The sequence below is a fragment of the Sinohyriopsis cumingii genome, chromosome 10 (assembly GCF_028554795.1).
Source record: "Sinohyriopsis cumingii isolate HCF-2022 chromosome 10, ASM2855479v2, whole genome shotgun sequence".
NCBI lineage: Eukaryota > Metazoa > Mollusca > Bivalvia > Unionida > Unionidae > Sinohyriopsis > Sinohyriopsis cumingii.
In genome coordinates, this window is record NC_142970.1 from 97,847,440 (window position 1) to 97,867,180 (window position 19,741).

The 19,741-nt window shown below is 43.6% G+C and overlaps 1 long non-coding RNA gene across 2 annotated transcripts in view; it reads right to left on the reverse strand.

The window, feature by feature from the left end:
• Positions 1-19,741, reverse strand: part of LOC149790695 (uncharacterized) — a 38,671-nt gene that overhangs the window by 2,381 nt on the left and 16,549 nt on the right. The gene's annotated exons all lie outside the window — the stretch shown is intronic.

Below are 19,741 nucleotides of genomic sequence, written 5' to 3' on the forward strand. Positions count from 1 at the left end.
AACCATGTTAAGATCAATTGTACAAAGTTAATTGAAATAATTTGTTTGAGCATTGCTGGTGTAATGTTTATTGTCAGTTAATAATTAGTAGTAGTAATTGATAACGTATAAAGTAAAATGGTTCATTAGAATGGGATATCAGCTTATGCCGCAATGTTGCAATTTTTCAGTCAATGTCTTAAGCAACCCGATCAATAAAAGGAAAGCATTTTTTCTTAAACTTACTTCATTTTGCTGTGTAATTACATCCCAGGGTACAACAGACTGAAGAAAATATATATTATCCCTTTGATCTATATTTCTTTTGATATTTTTATTCTCGGAGAGTTTAAAATTACTTAGTGGACATCCTGAGTAGGCTCTGTTAATCCTCTCCATTAAGTACCATATAAATATGTGTATAAACAATTACCTTAAGCCATACAAACAAGTACGTGTTACTCTTACAGTAACCCCATCATAAACACGTACATTAACCGCTTGGACCCATAATAAATAGTAAAAACGGCCTAAAGGCACACTAGCGACTAGAAAGATGTCTATGTGTTTTGAATAAAGACCTCATTCTGACTTTGAAAGAAATTTTCACCGACAGAATTTCACAATTATCCACCATTGCGGCTTGAATATGATGTAGGAATACATACACGCTGATAACAGAGAGTGTCATCCCCAACATATAATATTTTAAAAACAAATTTACTTAATTGCTTTTCGAAAATCCATGTATTTAATTTTTAATTACATTGTTTTAATTCTAAAGTCTAAAAATACAACAAAATTTCATGTATCTTTAATTAATAATAAACTTTTCGTACCAATTTAAAATTTCATTGAGATGACACAGACAGAACTCGGATCACAATTACTTTTCAAATGTAGTCAGTAGTGAAGGGGGATATTATAGCGTCAGTGGGAATTAGCATTAAAAACACCCTTGGGAACATATAGCGTCAAGGGAAATTTAACATGGAGAAAAATCGTGGGAACATATAGCGTCAAGGGAAATTAACATAGAGAAAAATCGTGGGACTGTTGAGCGTCAAAGGGATTTGAACATGGGAATAGGGGACTGTATAGCGTCATAGGAATTTAAACAGGGTGGGACTGTATAGCGTCAAGGGAAATGGAACATGGGATTTTTTTTTTAAAAAAAGATAAAAAAAATAAAAAAGGGGTAGGCAATTCAAAGGCTATCTCTTTTCGAGAAATATGGGGGCCCTGAAAAGGGCCTTTGGGTTTTTCTTCTTCTTCTTTTAACTTCTTAACTTCTTCCACCATCCTCTTATTTTGTCCATCATTCCTTTCTTCTTTTTCTTTTCTGTTTCCGGCAGCCAGTCCGGGTGGCCCATGGCCCGGAACTTCTCTTGGATTTTCATCCAGTTTGTGTTCAGTTTTTCAAATTCATCCCTTTTTTTTCTATTTTCTTCTTCTTTTCTTTCTTTATACCATCTCTCTTTAATCTTCTTGACTTCTACCTCCATCACTTTTCTCATCAACTCCTCTCCTTTCCTCAGTCTTTCCTGGCCTCTCTCCACATAAGAGCACTCTGTCCCATGTGACACTTTTTCAAGAAAGCACCTGACTTTGCTTGCATTGTCAAGTGCTTCCTTTAGGCTTCCCACTCTGACATAGGTGGGATTTATCATACCTCTCAATCTTTTTTCCTCCTCTTCAATCATTCCTGCTATCACTTCTTTTGCTATGTTTAGACATTTAGCGTAGTCCAGGTACTCTGCTATCTTCCATTCTTTTTCCAGTCTCTCCACTACATAGATACCATCTATTATCCAGTTGTATATATGTACCAAATTGTTGAACAAGTCACTTGCAACCACCATCTTCGTTTTTATTATTCCGTAGAATGGTTCGAACGACGAACGTGGTGGGTTATTATACTGAAAGCGCGGACGTGATGGAAAACATCCCCTAAAAACATAAAATTAATCTTACCTAGATCATGACCCATCAACGCGCGTACGTGAAAGAAAACATCCCCACTTTTCTCATTTCATATAATCAAACCCAAACTATACTCTCCACATGCGCTAAGAAACAATAAAAAAAACCTATAATCTACTATTCACACAAACATACCAGAGCTCTTACAAACACAAACACACAAACACATACACTTCCACTATTAATAAAGAGTTAGTGTTTATATTCACACTACTCTACCTACACACAATGGCAATTCGATCGTTATTTCTTTTCTGGAGTATTGGGGAAGCCCTGAAAAGGGCTGTTGGTTTTTTTTTGAACTCCTGATGCACCTATCTAATGGTTGCACCGTCCTGGCCTGGCGCCACACACGCATCTTCTTCCCCAGTCTTCTTTCACCTTTCTTCTGGGGAGCGCAGAGGGAGGATGATTCGCTTCAACACCCCAATCCTCTGTCTCGGGAATATTGAACGACATCCTCTCTTCTCTTTTCTTTTCCTCTTCTTCCCTCTCTCTTCTCTCCTCCTCTTCTTTTTTCATTCTTGCTTCTTCTATGATAGCCTCCGCTGATAGTTCGTTTACTATGCGCCTGGCATATTCCAGGTGCATCTGGAGTTCTAACAGTTTCACTATTCTGCTATTCATTCTTCTGGCTGTGTTGATCAATCAACAAGGTTAGCTAGACTGCCCAGCGAGTTTCAATTTATAGTGAAAGCGCGGACGTGATGGAAAACATCCCCCTAAAAAACATAAAATTCATCTTACCTAGATCATGACCAAACAACGCGCGGACCTAAAAGAAACACTCACTCACTTTTTATGCTACCCATCACTATTGTAAAATTTTTATAAATCACTTCAATAGACTATCCACATACGCAAAGCAATCCAATCTAACCCCAAATATACACCTCTAACAGCCAAAAAAAAAAAAACATCATTTTAATCTACTACCCCTACCAACTTACGTTAGCTCTTACAAACACAAACACACAAACACATACCCTCACATTTTTTTATAAAAGAGTTAGTGTTTATTTTCACACTACTCTACCTACACACATTGGCAAATCGATCGTTATTTCTTTTCTAGAGTATTGGGTAGCCCTGAAAAGGGCTGGTTTTTTTTGTTTGCTTTGGCATTCTTTTTTAGTTTCTAAGAATGCGATGTCCTCTGAGGATAGACTTTCTGGCGATAGGTCTGCTTCTTCGGAAAGAGAAGAAGAACTCTTTGGTGTCGATACGGCAATCGACAAAGCCTCTGTCAGCTTCAGGTTGTTGCTGTTGTTGCTGCTGTTGCTGCTGTTGCTGCTGTCTCTGAAGTCTGTACTTCTCTGTCCATTCTTCTTTTTCCCTGTTCATTTCTTCTCTGAAGAGCTCTTCTATCAGGTCTTCAGTGATTTTTAACATTCTCACATTCTCTATTTCTTCTGGCTTCGGTATCAGACTGTGTCTGACCCTATGCAAATTCACGTAGGCTTCGTTGAGCTTAGCTAGTTTGGAACACATCTTCTTAGGAGGATGAGTCGACAATGGATGGTTAGACTGGGAACAACCCCGGTTCTTAAAGTCAAAGCGCGGACGTGAAGGAAAACATCCCCCACACGGTTTTCGAGTCGCAACGTTCAGTGAGTGTCATGAGAGGGATAGTAAGAAATGAAAGAGCATCAATCCAACATTCTTATAGCTAAACAAAAGACAAAGGCATTTTTTTCCAAACACAACATTTTTTATTCAAAAATCACTTAACACTAAACAACAACTCTAACATTTTTTAACAATAATCCAACACTATAACATCAAACAATTTTTTTCAAATCACAAACATTTTTTTCTCAATCTACAATCTACTTTGAACAGGGCTGACAACGTTGTGAATGAAATTGTGATTTCCACTGTTGGAAATCATTAGGCCATTGATGGACACTACGTTTCCTAGCTTGAGACAAAAGATAAGCATAATGGTCACAAAACCATCGATCTACTTTCACATCGTTTCTAGCAGAAGAACGAGGATCGAAATGAGTCACTAAATGTTCTAAGGAATAGCCCAGGCTGCGATGATGCAGAAAATACACACAGTACTGTCCACACACCAAGGAATCTGTGCCTTGTAATTTCACATTATTGAATCGAGTGGTTTGAGCATTTCTTCTCATAAAGTCGATGATATCGTCTTCCAAAGGGGGCAATCCGTACGAATCGAAATATTCCACACATCCTTCTTGAGGAAAGTAGACGGCTACCCAGTGGGTTCCTGGGAGATGACTGTCGTCCGTGTTGATCACGTAAGCTTGATGGTCTTTAGGTTTGCGATGAGGGAGTTCATCTTTAGCACAGACGACAGGATTCCAAGAAGCTGTATACGAACTGTGGTTCAAAAGGTAATAAAGTTCCCAGGTATCCATGTTTTGTGTGTGCTTTTTTCTTCTTCACAGGTAATAATAAGTCGTCAATTCGATCCTGACTTTTTGCTTGAAAATGTCTGACGAATAAACGGTTATTCGTTCTGTTTCCTCACTCTGATTCAGGAGAGCTTTGATACGATGGATCTCTTGAGTGGTTAATGGTGGACAAGAATGTTCACGCAAGTCTTTATACCACTGGTGCAACACGTCTTTGTTCGAGATAAGACTCCAAGCTTCGTCCAGATACTCGTCCAATTTTTCTTCTTGACTCAACATCAGGCATTTATCGTGTTGAATTTGACTGGGATGATCGTTTTGACATCCATAGCAATTTTTCTTGATCAATTCCGTTATTTTGTCGACCAAGTGTTTGGCAAAACAGGAGACTAAATGGGCTTCTTGTTCTGGCCATCTTGACTTCATCATGATCACTTCTTCTTCTTTTTCCACGGTCTCCTCACATTCCATCTTTAAAGTTTCTCCACTAGGTAAAGAGGGATAACAGTCTTCCATGGTTTCTAGTAATCTAGGATGACTTCTCTCAAACTGTTGATTTCTATGGTATTATCGAATTCGGCATACAGGATGACGTTCACCGTGTCTGGTAGAGCAGTCGAAAACTGAAGTTCCACACGAATCTGGCCGGATTTTATAGGGTGGAAATGTCCCTCGTCGCTGCCTTGGTCAGGAGTGAAATCGAAAGCCCACAAAGCATAGCCTCCTGTATAATCGTCGTACTTAATACCGTGACTGGTGTTGGTTCCTAACTGTCCGGTAGCTTCGTACAGGGACAAGTACGATCTCAAGTAATTGTTCTGGGTAAAGTTAGGCTCGAAAGGCCGGGTACACAAGGTCTTGCCATCACGACTGACTTCGATCTTGGACACATTGTAATGATGAAAGTTGAAAGGATTTTCATGGTAGGCTCCGTTGAAGGCTGAATTCTTGACGATACCAACAATCAAACGTTTGGGTAACTGTCCTTGGAACAGATGATCTTGGATCATGGATCGCTGTCCAGTAGGAATGGTGAACGTTTTCACTTCCACACGTCGGATCGGATACTTGGCGGTTGTTCTGCTCAATGTCTGACTGATGTCGTTTCCCACTTTAGGTAACACTTCCACACGACGCACGTAGAGTCTGGCTTCTTGGATGACGGTTTTGTAAGTGGCATCACGATCAGCCATCAAATTGAAAGTCACATTGCTACGATTTAGTCTCAGGCGGACATCCACCCCGTTCAGCAAATACTTTTCTTGCAACCACATGTCCAAATGCAAGCGATCCATCAGTTCTAAACTACGACTTAGTGCAATTTTCGCTCGCCGGTCTACAAATCCCTTTGAATGTGAAGCATCCGCAGCAAGTACAATAGTGTTGAACTTAGTCGCTGGGTCAGGTCTCCATACCACGCAAGCATCCAGATGACTGTCCTTGGCATTTATTCCGTACGTCAAGAGATTTTCCAGGTAGGCACGGTAAGGGTATGTATCCATGCTGCTGCTGACTAGTTTGTTATTCAAGTACAAGTCCACCTCGCTAAACAAGGAATGCATGAAATTGTTGACGGGAGCTACTGCATCATCATTGCCTATGGGATCGTTGTTCGCTTCGGTTACTTTGACTTTCAAGTATAGGTAACTGCTATTCAGATCGATGTAATCTTCGGGCTGTCCTTTGATTTCAAACTCGATGGGAGCAGAATCGGTCAATGAGGAGACGGGATGAAATTCCACCCACTGGGATTCTTGCATGGTCATCATGGTGGGGGGCATGGCAAACAGATCCAGTTCCGTCTTGGAACAAGCGCAAGACTCTCGGTGCATCATTTTTTTTCTCTTTCTCAATAATCGAAAACGTCTAAGTCTCGAACGGTTCTTCTTTTCTTGGCCTTTCTAGCTTGAAGTCTGGTGAAAGGGTGTTTTCTTCTTCGTCGTCTCTTTCTACCTTGTCCTTGCTGAATGCCAGACTCGGTAGCGTGCAGGGCATTTATAGGTGTGTCTTGTCGGCCTAAAATGTCTTTGCCCGTTTGCAGCAAGACATTTTTGCCTGCCCTCATGAAGGCTTCTTTAGGGTTTTGTTTGTCGATGATGACATTTTGGAGAAATTCTTTGCCTTGCGTCAGTGCCGCATCTTTCAAGGCGTGCAATCCGCGTGTCACCATCGGTTTCAACACCGGGGCCACCGAACGAAAGGCCGATTTTAACATGTCTCCTAAACCGTGTCCTCGCTGTCGAGCCACCCCTTGGTACACTGGATACATGACTTACTTATGAATCGTGAGAGAACCGTTTTCGAAAATGGAGTTTCACCGTGACTTTTCCTTTGGTGAATGTAATATTTTGTCCCAAATCTCCTTTTATAGTAATGTTGACCGTGTCCAAATACGACTTGCTGACCGGCAAATAGTGAGGATGGACAAATTCGCGGTGGACGTGATAAGTGTTTCCACCTTCCTCGTCAGCGTTCGTGGCAGAATCCACTTTGAAAGGAATGACACGCAGTAACGGTACGGAGGTGTGTCCCACCACGTTGTATTCCACCACATCGGAGTACACGAACATCAAATTCAGTCCTTGGTTCAGTTCTACTGGGGTATGAAAATACTGGCCAAAAGACTCGTTGTTGTAAATGACTGATAATTCCTTTTTTTCTTGTTCTATTTTCTTCCTCATCTTCATGTTACCACCCAACATGTCAAACAATTCATCACAGAAATAGAAACCCATGATTTTATCCCCCTCAGGAAATTTCATCAGGAAGCGACGAGCTGTTTTGTGGTATTCTAGGGTGACACTTTTGTTCTTGACAATGTCAAAAGCTTTCCCAAACACACCATTAAACCTGGTGGCTATGGTGTTGACCAAATGTTGGCCACTAAAATAATAACCTGGGGGAATGAACAAGTGATAGTCGGTCCACTTTGGATTTTTTGTGTTAGGGATTTTATGCTTATATTTGCTATTGGTATCCATCCATTGTTGCAATGGCTCGTCATAAACATCCACCGTAAAAGTATTTTGATTGGGAAGGACACTGAGGACTTGGGTCGGGTGAATCATTTCGACTAAAGCCACTTCCCAATGGGCTTCGTGATCTAAGGGGATGGCTTGAGGTAATTTGGCCGTGTAACAGCACAACGTGTTGTCGGGAAACACCTCCATGGAACTGTCACTGGGTAAGGTTAAGTAAAATTGGTTTTGGTGACTCATAATTCCAGAGTTCTGTAGCTGTCCGAGGGGTTAGTGGATGTCAGAGGCCTGTCTCCGCCCAAAATGGGGTTCTGGTTGTGGTTGTTGTTGTTGGAGTGGTGACTGGCACTGGCACTGGACACAACGTTCCCGTTCGAGGAGAATTTCAGGGAGGGATTGGGAAGCAGGTAACCGATGCAACTGCTCAATAAAATGGTCCACAATTGTTTGTCTCCTTGTTGCAAACTCAAATTGGCGATGGCTGCCCCGATGACACAATACACCACGAAGATTTGGCAGAAAAAGACGATTTGCGTTTTAGGCACACGTTCTCCACACCACACCCACAAGGGTTGTTTTTGTAAATCTTGCACAGAAGAACTAGGGGAAGAAGGACTGGTCGACGTAGCTGCGTCTGCTGCTGCTGTGTGAAAGGGCATGATGGTCACTTCTTCTTTTTATAGTCGATGACTTGCGAAGCGTCGATCCAAGAATCGAAACTGGGTGGATATCCTTTCCAACGTACTTTGACTTCTTTGACACGTCGTTTGCCCACTTTACGGGTTCTGCGTTCGAGAATGCTTTCGATGTCGTACACGTCGTCTTCTTTTTTGGTGACACGTTGTAACTCGGGCAAATAAAACGTTCCTTTGAGTACTTCTCCGTTCATGTCTTCCAATTTATAGCCGGCAGGATGACGGCCATGCACTCGTCCAGTGACGCGAAACAATTCGGTCGTCCAGTTAGGTAAGTAACCTCTGTCGAAAGTGCGTTTGGTTTTGCCAATGCGCACCCAATCTCCTACGGTCAACTCTCCACTTTTCTTAGGGACAGCCCTCGTCGGGGACGTACCGAACAGGCGCTCAAACACCAGCACTTCGTTGTCGGGAGTCACGTCTTGCGGGGCACGTCCAATGCTTCGATGGTAAGATTGGTTGTACGCTTGCACCAGGTGCGGTAAGATGTCTATGTACTTCAGAGTGTGGTGATGCGTAAAATATTTCCACATGCGTTCTTTCAAAGTGCGTTGAAAACGTTCCACGATGCTGGCTTTGGTTTCGGGATTCTCGGTGGTAAAAAAATGAATGTCACGTTTCTTTAATTCTTTTTGGAAAGCTTGGTTCAGAAATTCGGTGCCTTTGTCCGTTTGCCATCGAAGAGGGTGACGACCGCTTTGTTTCAACACCCGTTGCAGGGCTCGCACTAACTCGCTGCTCGATTTGGAAGTCAAGGGCACGACCCGGGCAAATTTGGAAAAGACGTCGATGACACAAAACAAATATTTGTAACCACGATTGTAGCTGGCCAAATGAGAGACATCGGCTAAATCGGCTTGCCATTGATGATCGATGCCTTCCACTCGGGTGCGACTTCTGGCAAACTTGCGTCGAATGGGTTTGTGTAAAGTGTAGGTAGCTTGTTCTTGTAACCATCGTTGCACTTGAGGTAAACGGAGACTTTTCAGTCGCATTTTGGCAGCACGATACAATTTTTGAACTCCTGCGTAACCTGCAGGATGCGAGGGATCGTAGTAAATGCTGGCTAAGACTTTTTCCATTTTGTTGGTTTGTTAATAAGTCACCCACTCTTCGGTGATGCTACTTTGGGTGGGACGAAAGGGTGGTTTGGAAACGGATTTACGTGTCCGATGGGCTACGGGAGTAGAAGTCGAAGGTAGTGGTGGTGGTGGTGGAGGTGGCAATGGAATGGCTTTGGTTTTCTTTTCTTTTTTCGCTTCTGGTTTCCCTTCTTTCTTTTTCACTTCTGTCGAAGGAGGCGTGGACATCATCTTTTTAACCCAAGCTTTCATTTCTTCTCGTTGGGGTGTGGGGGACGGGGTCAACAAGGATGCTGCAATCTTACTCGAAATGGGAGCTGCTGACGGTGTTTGAAACACTTCGCGCGTCTCTTCTTCCTCAGGTCTTTGTGGGGTAGCATCTCTGGTGACCCTTGGGGATGGTAATGGTGGTGGTGGTGGTGGTGGTGGTAATGATGATGATGGTGCTGGACTTTTCATCAAGGTCTTAAAATCTTTTAGAGTGGGTAAAGCTGTTTCGTCTAAAGCTTTCTGGTGAAAGAGTTGCAGTCTTTGCAAGAGTTGACCGTACTTTTGCGATTTTTCTTTTTCGGACAAATCTTGGCGATCCATCAAGGATTGCAATTCGTGTTGTAACTGGGACATCTCGCTCAAATGGGGATTGGGAGGTAAATGCGGGGTGCGTTGTTCTTGCCACCGATGGTATTCCATCCATCGTTTGTAAGGCACTAAAGCTAGTTTTCGTCCTTCCATGGGGTTGTCAGGGGTCGATTCTGAGATCTTGGGACTTCCGAGGGCCTTTTTATCTTGCTCCCACCAGTCCTCCCAACATGGTTCCCAAGACTCCTTTCAGTATGGGGCCTAACAAGAGAGGTAAAATACCTCCACGTTGGACTAACATCTTCTTTTTTTGACGAATGGGAATTTTCTTTTGAACCATTTTCCGAAGAACGTGACGATGTTTGCCTAAGCATTGTTTCTGGTGTCTGGACAAAGGGATCGTGCCTTTCAAAACGTTCAAACAACATTCGCACACGGTATCGATGACCTCTTTGGAGGCCGTTTGAATGAGTTTTTTTCGTAGGGGTGGAGAAGCTTTGGACAGGACAGATAACTTGTCCCCATGTTTGGCTAAACGTGGTGGCAGTCCTTTCCTTTTCTTTCCTTGGGGTTTTCTGGAGGGTGACATCTTTGAGTCTTTAGGAGCACCGAAAAAACACTGATACCCTACTCGGTCACAGGTCTTTTTTATACTGGAACGCGTCGCCATTGATTGTCTTTACGTCGTATCAGTTTGAGGACAGGCATGACACGTCGTGCAGGGGTACGCAACGGACTAAATCGAGCCAGTTCTTGCTTGGACAAATCCAGTAAACTTTGTAACATGCCCGATCTTTCATGGACTTTGATTTTGGGAGAAGGTACTTTGTGAGCAGAAGCCACTGCCGCTAAATTGGAAGGTCCTGCCACTGGGGAAGTTCTTTTGGGGGTCATCAACGGAGAAGTTCTTGGTGTAATCAACGTCTCCAAGTACTCTTCAGTTCCTGGTGACATCAACGGAGAAGTGGACAAACGTGAGGCTGCCGGAGACGCAGTCATTGCCGTGGCAGGTCGTGGTTTGCGAGTGTAAGGTTGCGTCCTGGCCGATGTGCCTCTCTTGCGACTAGTTTTCTTCTGTGGACTTTTCTTTTTCTGGGGACTTTTTCTCTGTTTCTTTTTCTGGGGGCTTCTTTTCTTTTTCCGGGGTGGTGGTGGTGTCTGGTCAGAGGAGGGTCCTGCCACTGGAGAAGTTATTCTTCTTGGGGACCTGGTCTTTTTCTTTTTCTTCTTGGGGCTTCGTTGGACTTTTGTCTTGGGGATAACTTTGGGGGCATTAGGATCCCATCTTAAGAGTGAGCGAATGATGACCCCTCCTAGAGTACCGCTCCCTCCAGGTTTCAAAATGATTTGTTTTTTGGTTTGAGTGTCGATGCGGGGATCGGCCAGTTGGACCAAAGCGACTTTGTTTCGATCGAAAAAGCGTTTGATTTGATGAGGAATATGAATGATTCCTTGGAGTATTTGACGTGCCGTCACCGTGAACCATCGTAAGACTTCTTTGAGACTAGCTTCTAAGACACGAGCTCGTGTTTGTCGATCTTTTTCTCGACTGATGCCATACAAGGCACGAATCAATTTGACGGGAAGATGCGACTGAAGGGACGTCATGTTCACACTGTGTGAGACAGACGAAAAAGGGTCTGAGGTTTTTATAGATTTTTTTTCATGAGGAGTGAAATGAAGTCGAGGACGGAGACGTGTACAGGACAGGACAGGCCCTCCGTCTTGGCACCAGTGGTGAAACAAGTGGGTACGAAATCGCAAATCCTCGGGGGTCGTAGGTTTCAAAATCGACGAGTAAATAGGCGTGTGGAGTTTGAGTGGCATCGTCGTACGCCTGAGTCAGCCAAGGCGTTCCTAACTGTTTGGCTAAGACTTGCACTTGCGATTTATCTCGAGGGCTTTTAAACAAGACCACGTAATGCGCATTGAGACTGATGGTGCGATGGGCTTTACTTTGTTGAAACAAATTTTGGGTGATGTAAACGACACTGGCATTACGGTGATGCCCTTTGCGCGTGAACCACAATTTAATTTCTTCTTCGTCTTCTCCTAACATGTCGTCGAAAATGACCAAATGGGTTTGACGGGAGTCAGAGACGATGCCGTCGTCTTCTTTAGGAATGCCTTCCACAAACACGATGGAATCGCCTTGACTTTCTCGCAAGAGGCTGTACGCCGATTGCCACTCTTTGTAACACCACACGATCCGTTGAGGGGGCCGATCGATCAAATGATGTTTATGTTCGATCAAACGTTTGACGAATTCGGTTTTGCCTGAACCGCTAGGTCCAGCAATGAGCATGTTAAAGGGATGGCGAAGATACAAAGCCTCCCAACTGGCACGATCTAAGTTTTCGTCGATGACTTTGACAGTAGAGGAAGAGGGAGCAGAGACAGTAGAGGTAGCCATGGTGTGAGAAATGTCACTTGTGACACGAAAAACAAACAAGACAAGAGTTTATATACTTTTTCAGAACACGTTTATTGAATGTTTTTTTTCAAACATGAATACGAAAGACAAAAATACATAAAAGCCAAAGGCTTAAGTACAAGGATAAAAGGCACATGATAACTATGAATGTGGAATAAACACAAGTGTCTGTACAACAACCACATGTTTTGGGTAATGTTCTAACCAGTTCTATAGTAGGGGGTAAGGTCACACAAGTGTCCTCCCGAAAGGGTCTTTCAGGCCTGTCCACGACAGTCCTGTCCTGGGTGACGGGTTCTTCTGGCACCGTCACTAACACGGGTTGAAAAGTAACTTTTTTCCTTGAACAACTCTCGTGCATACTGGGCCACTTCTTGGGTCCAAGCCTCAAAACCCCATTCTTTCCAGGCACGGACATCTGTCCAATGGGGATGTAAGTCACAAGCTACACACACATCGTCATACACGTCTTGGGTAGCTAAAAGTTGACGAATCTTTTTTTCCTGTTGAGGTCGAGAAGTATCCAGATGAAAACGCAAGGCTTTGAGCAAAAGGAGTTTTTCGTGACCATTTAAGGCCATTGAGGTGGTAAGTACTGATCGTAAAGAGTCCACAAAGAATCGGCTGGTAAACGAAATCCCAGAAAACAAGTCACTAAGACACACACCACTTGTCGTCCCAAATTGAATGGATACAATTCTTGTAATAATCGATGGTAATGATCCACGGTTTGAATATGGTCATTGAGTTCCTTCCACGGAATCTGTTGGATTACATACGACATAAGTCGTGGCATAGCAGCCTGTTTTTATAGTCTCTTTGTTTCGAAAAGAATACACGTACTTTCTAGCCAGTGATCTTCGTTCTCCAGTTGGGAATGTAAATCTTGCATACTGTAACCGAAACGTCAGAGTTCGATTAGAAGTTTCCTCTTCCGCTAAGTAGATTCCACGTAACAAATGTTGGTAATCCTTTACCTCGTCTTCCTCAATGGGTTGCTCTAGGTGAATCTCGAAGTAACCAAAATGATCAACACGTGAATCATCGGGGGCCTGGAAGTATTGAACAAGGTCTGACCACTGAAACAATTTCTGACGAATCAGTTCTCTTAGACCATTCAGGTACCAGTGGTTAAAGATCTGGTGACGTAACGGATGCAGTTGTTCTTTACGTTTCACTTGTATTTTCACCAGCTCTCGGTAAATGCGTTCTCTCAACTCCACAGGCAAAGCACGAATGTTCTCTAGCAAAGTATCCATGAATAGGTCATACTAAATCCTCTTTGGTCTGACACAAGAAATGTACTCTTTGCACAAACATGGTTTCACTTCAGTGTCAAATTTAAATCGTTGAGTCACTAATCTACACATTACAATTCGTTCAGAAGTTTCCTCTTTCACTAAGTTGACATTGTGTTCAAAATGTTGGTAATTCGTTAACTCTTCCTCTGGAATTCGATGCAGTACGTTTACAATGATGTAACTACAATCGTCCATACCAAACCAATCCTTTTTAAAACTAGAGGATCGTTGATCAATGTCTGTCCGATGGAACACTTTCAATTGAATCAATCCTTGTATAGCCTTCAGGTACCAGTGGTTCAAACACCGGTGACGTAACGGATGCAATTGTTCTTTACGTTTCACTTGTATTTTGACCAGTTCTCGATAAATGCGTTCTCTCAACTCCACAGGCAAAGCACGAATGTTCTCTTGTAAAGTATCCATGAACAGATTATTATGGTAAGAAGTTACTTCAATGTCTCGGTCCCACTAAGGGTAAGTAATGACAATTCGGTGACCATCGAGCATGTTCTACGTAGGCCAAATCTTGCGGTTCTCAGTGGTGAAGTGACACACCGCAACTGAAGCACTTGACTTTATCTCCTTCGCCCAAGTAGAAAAATCCGGCTCTGGCTAATTCTTCAGGGGTCGGTCCTCCCAGATACTTTGGCCATTTTCCTTTGAATGATTGAAGACGATTTTCAAAGTCGCAGTATTCCGACAAACGCACAGGAAACGAATATTCGTCTTTCACAGGTTCGTTTCGATGTGGGTTGAGTGACATGGGCAGGAGTTTGTTCAGGGCTGGATGACATCCGTATGGGGGTAAACGTGAAGGTGAACATTCCCCTTTAAAACGAAACCCAGTAAAATGTCCAAGAGGACGAGGTTTGACACGCACAGCATCACTTTCCATGATAGGGGTAGGGACACTAAAGTTCCCATGATGCTTTACGGCATCGCTCAGGTCACAAGGTACAGCATCGTATCCATCGCAAGGCTCACAATCGCACTCATCTGCAAACTCCGTTACGCAATTACAATGGTAACCACATGGACAATCGCAGTTTCCTTCCGGACATTTTCCGTCGCAATGCATGGGTCTTATCCATCCAATATTAGTCACACTAGAGGAAGATACAACTTTTTTACAATCCCCAAACTGGAACGATGCCTGTTTCAAAGTATTCATCTTGTTCGCTCGGTCTTGGTAGTCACAATGAACTATCGATCTTGCCTAGGGTTCCTTTTTTATATACAGACCAATACCGACGTGACCGTACGGTAAGGTGAAATGATTGGGAAGTCGAACTCCCTTCTGGTATACAATTTGATAGATTTTTTCCAAGGGTCGACTGACGATGTGGTGAGTGGGTAAACGTACAATTTTGTTCGGTTGGTAGGTGGTCACTTTAAAGTTTCCATTCTCTCCCGATTGCAAGGCTTCTTTCAATACCCCAAAGTTGACCACTCGACTGGTACGATAATTCAGAGTCAGTCCTTTCACTTTGCACGTCGTGTGCACTTCTCCTTGTTTGTCACGGTATTCGTAGCCGTAATTTTTGGGACCGCCACTGACGAAACTTAAAATCTTGTCGTCGGGATGCTCGTCTGTCCAGGCTCCTAAACGGTCTCCTTCGATGTTAGGGTGATGTTGAATCGGGTGATGGATGTAAATGCAACTGTCCGTGTCAAAGTACAGGACGCGTTCCCCTAACAGTTCTAAAGCTTCGTACAATTTTAAGCGAGCATGGGCTGTCACGTAAGCCGCAATGATGACATTTCCAAAAGGGTCGTCTTGTACAAAGTCCAGATCTTCTTCGTAATTGACCAAGATCAAATTTACTCGAACAACGTCCACGTGTTTCATGTATTTGGTTTTGTCGTGAATCATCTGGAAATATCGGGAAGGTTCTGTCAAATATTCCGTCTTGGGTAAACACGGTCGTTGTGCCATTTTACCCCACAAGCAATTTAACATCACTTTGGCAAACGATCGCCTGCCTTCGTTTTTCTCGATGTGGTCTAAAGTGATGCCTTCTTGTTTGTAGTATTTCTCTTTGAATTGTATTTGGTCTTCGGGAGTGTGACACCAGGAAGGATAGCCGCTGGCTTCTTGCTTCAGTTTCAAAAAGGCATCCACGTAGTCTGTGAAAATGCCTTTCTGCGTGGGGTCACCCTTGCGGTATTGTTGTGTCTTGGGAAAGTGACAAATTTCGTACACTTCTAACAGTTGGTATCCCATGTCCAGAGCTTTGAACAATTCCACGCTGACCCAGGTTCAGGTCAAGGCACGTTCTTCCTGGCTGTGATGGCAAGGTTGGTCTTGGTTGCACGTTTCGGCACAAGTACGGCACAATGGAAACATCAGTTTGCCTTGACAATGGTGAGGTAAGACGGGATGGTATAGGTTCGTGGGAGGCAAAACTTTGCACTTGATCAAGCCTTCGTATTGTCGAATGTTGACCAGGTCGATGTGTTCCGTCAGCAATTGCGGGTGCCCTACAGGAAAGCGACAATATTTGCACACGTAGGGATACAGCGAACACACGTCCAAGTATTTGGTTTCTTCTCCTTTCTCTTCGTCGGCTTGGTACAGCAAACAGGTGGCATTGGTCCTTCCTCCGTACAAACTATCCCTCGGGTTCAGCGGATCCATGAACTGGTAACTTTCCACAAGGCGTTTAAACTCGGGATCGGTTTTCATACGGTGATCGTACTCGTGTTCCCACATTTCCACCACTTGGTATCCTTGCTGTTCTAACTTTAGGCGCCGCTGACAAGTGTCCTGGTACAAGTCTTCCATGGTTCGTTGCAAAAACTGATTTTTAGTGCCACGGTCAGGGTAACAGACGGGACATCCGTGAAATAAGCAACCGTTAAACTCGTACACGATCTTGGGGTTTTCTAAGTCCCAGCCATCGACCGAATACGTTCCGATGGTCTTTTCGCCCCCTCCGTTGCGGGCATGCTGAATCCACTTGTCTTCCTTGTCGCACAAGTAATGTAACCAACGTAGGGCTTTGACCGAGTATTGACGTTTGACATAGTGGGTCGTTTGAGGACTGATGACAGCCACGGTGTTTTCAGGCATGAATCGTTGTCGATACACTAAGGAACACGCTTTGGCAATGGTGCAAGCTTCTTTCAAAGGATCGACCCCTCCGTGTTCCATGAACAGTTCTCGAAATTTTCCACAGCAACACCGTAAAATGTCCACGTCGGAACGACAATACTTTAGCATTTCTTCCTGAAAGTCGAAAGGGTCCGAGGCGTGAGCCTGGTACCAAGCGTAGAAAGCTTCTCGTTGTTCGGTACGCATGTTGTCGGGGTCGTAATAGTGAGCCTCGGGTAAATGGGGTAGAACGGCATGTTGATTGGCTTCCGTATTGAAAAAGTGTGGAAAATAACCTTTAGCCATTTCTGTCATTCCAAACGTTTTAGGCATTCGACTCAAAGGCATGGCCAAATAGCTCATCGAATCTTTAAACTGCACTTGTCCCACTTGCATGAAAATGATTTTGGCTCCGTTCAAAGTCACTTTAGGACGCTCGGTGCCTTGTTCCGTATAGTACCTCAAAAGAAACTGTCCATCGTATCCGGAGAAATTGTGAGCCATCACCGTGGCATGACGATGACAATCTCCGTAACGTTCGATGTCCTCTTGGCTCCACGTCTTGTCGACGGGGTTTAAGACCCATTGGGCAAAATCGGCTAGCGTGTTCTGTCCCCGAAAGATTTTTTCACGTCCTCCAGGAATCTTGCTGCAGTGAGGGCAATGACTGAAAATAGGTTCTTGAATGCACTTCTCGCACGCTCGATGAGCCACGCAGAAATTAGGAATGTGAATGCCGGTTTCTTGCATGCATTCGAAATCGAAAAAGATGAAATTGCCTTTATTCTTGTGACCGTCCTCTTTCTCTGGTGGGGGTTGGTATTTTTGCACGTAACATTGGTGTTCCATGTCCACGATGTGGTGACAAATGTGACATTTTTTCTTTCCTGAACATACGTGTGCCTTGGTATTATTGGTACGTATGACTTGTTCACACGTAGAGCACAATCTCGGCAGTTGACAAGCGCATTTCTTCTGTGAACCTTGCGTTTTCAGATGTTGTTGGTAACAGGTAGGGCTGACAAACGTGCGCAGACAAGTTGAACAAAGCACTGGTTCTTCGCTCAGACAGGGTGAAGAGGCCAAACATCCTGTGCATTTCGATCCACAATGCTTGTGTTGCTCTCGATTATTATAACCATGGTCACATTTCTCACAGTAATAACCGTATCCCAGGAATCCGGTGATACTGGTAATGGTATCGAAATGGTCATCGTGATGATAAACATGAATGTATTTTCCGTCCTTAAAATCTTGCCCTCGAAACAACATAGGCCCTCGCACTTCTTGAGGGTGCACTTTCAAGGTGTAGCGTGGAGCTAGGGCATCTTGCAATTTTTGCATCTCAGGAATGCCACAGGGTGTGTCTTTGGACAGGCCAGCTTGTTGCAACAGGAGTTCTGCTTCGTTTCGTTGTTTGGCTCGGTCGGATTGTTGAATAGTTTTCCAGGTTCTTTTCCATTCTACCGTGTCGTTCTTGTTGGCATAGGTTCGTCCCACCACGATGGCACGGGCTAAACACATCTGGTCATGAGGATTGTGAATTTGGACAAGGCTACGCTTAATGCTGCGAAGGTCGTTCACCAATAACATCTTTTTGCGTCCTGTCCCTTGAGGTGGAGAGACGTGGGTCATGTCCAATGTGGCTTTTCCATCGGTGATGTCAAACTGGTCATTAGATTGTTGCACGTGTTGAATCTTGTCCATGACTTTGACAGCGGTCAATTCTGCAGGGGTGCTAAACTCGATCCAAACAGGGGATTTCAAACCGTCGTGTTGTATGGAAAGTCTCAAGCGATCGTCTTCTTTGGGTTGACATTGTTGCTTGAGTGCAGTGAGCAAAGAATCCCACACCCCAGTGATAAACACTTCTGCTTTCTCTAACGGCACTTCAGCCTTGAAATCTTTAAACTTCACTGTGTATTTGTAAGCCGTAGTTCTAAATTTTCTAGAGGAGCGCTTTTCCGTCTCTCGAATGGAATAGTACTTTTCAGGGTTAACTAAGGGTGGTGAAATTGGTTTAGAGGGTTCTGATTCTGGTTCACTCATGTCCTCTTCAAAATCACTGGCATGAATTTGTGCCAAGATTTCAGCCCTGGTACGAGGGCGATAGATCACGTTTCTGCCTCTTACTTTCTTTTTCTTTCCTCTCAAATGAATAGGATCGTTTCATCTTGAAAGCAAAAAGTCAAATGACTCAAGTTCAAACACCATGAGCTACTTTATAGTCATAGCAGACCAGCGTATATAAAAGGGTGTGTGTCTTGTCCTTTCACTATTCATTTCACTCTCAAGCCGAGCACAACGATGGAAGAGACTAACCAGATGGAACGTTTCGTCAGAGCTTTGCGAGGGGTCATTAGAAAATTCTCTTCAGACCAGCCTACGGACTACTCTCCTTCCTTTAGAGATAAAAGTCAAGATACTTGCTATATCTGTCAGAAGAAAGGGCATTGGTCTTCAGAGTGTCCAGACCGTCAAAAAAGAACAAAAACAGGGACTAAAAAAGACAAAAGTCAAGATACCTGTTATTATTGTAAAGAGAAAGGACATTGGTCTCCAGATTGCCCAAAAAAGAAACAAGAGGAGTCAGAAGAAAAGAGGAATTCTTCAGAAGAAGAGAGGGATTCTTCGGAAGAAGAGAGGGATTCTTCAGAGGAAGAAGAGGAAGAAAAAAGACAATTCTATTTACAAGAGGCAAAGAAACAGGAGAAGAAGAAAAGAAGCAGTAGAGGGGGTGAACAGACCGAAACTAAATTGAGAACAAACGCATACAGGGAACTATTTATCGAACGAGGACTTATTTCGACAAATAACCCTTTTCGAGCAACACAAGGGGAAAAAAAAGATGTCCTTGAAACTCGAAGAGTTTCACGAAGAGTTTGCACTGCCGAAAACTCAAAGAGTTTCAAGTTTCACTCGAAGAGTTTCAAGTTTGGGTTACTTCGGGTCCACCCCGCGCGCGCTGCGAAATGAGTTTCCAAGGAAAAACATTTTTATGTCAACGGAATTAAATCATTGATAAATAAATAATGGCAAATATTGGAGAAGCACGTACGACTAGATTAGCTCGAGAACGTCTCGAAGCAATTAAGAAATTTCTTCCTGTCCGTGATAGTGTCAGACAAAAATTACAACTACGACAGCAAGCCCGGGAAGGCTTGGCAGAATCCGCGGAGGAATTATTCAAACCTGTGACAGCAGCTACCAAGGCGGTTACAACAGC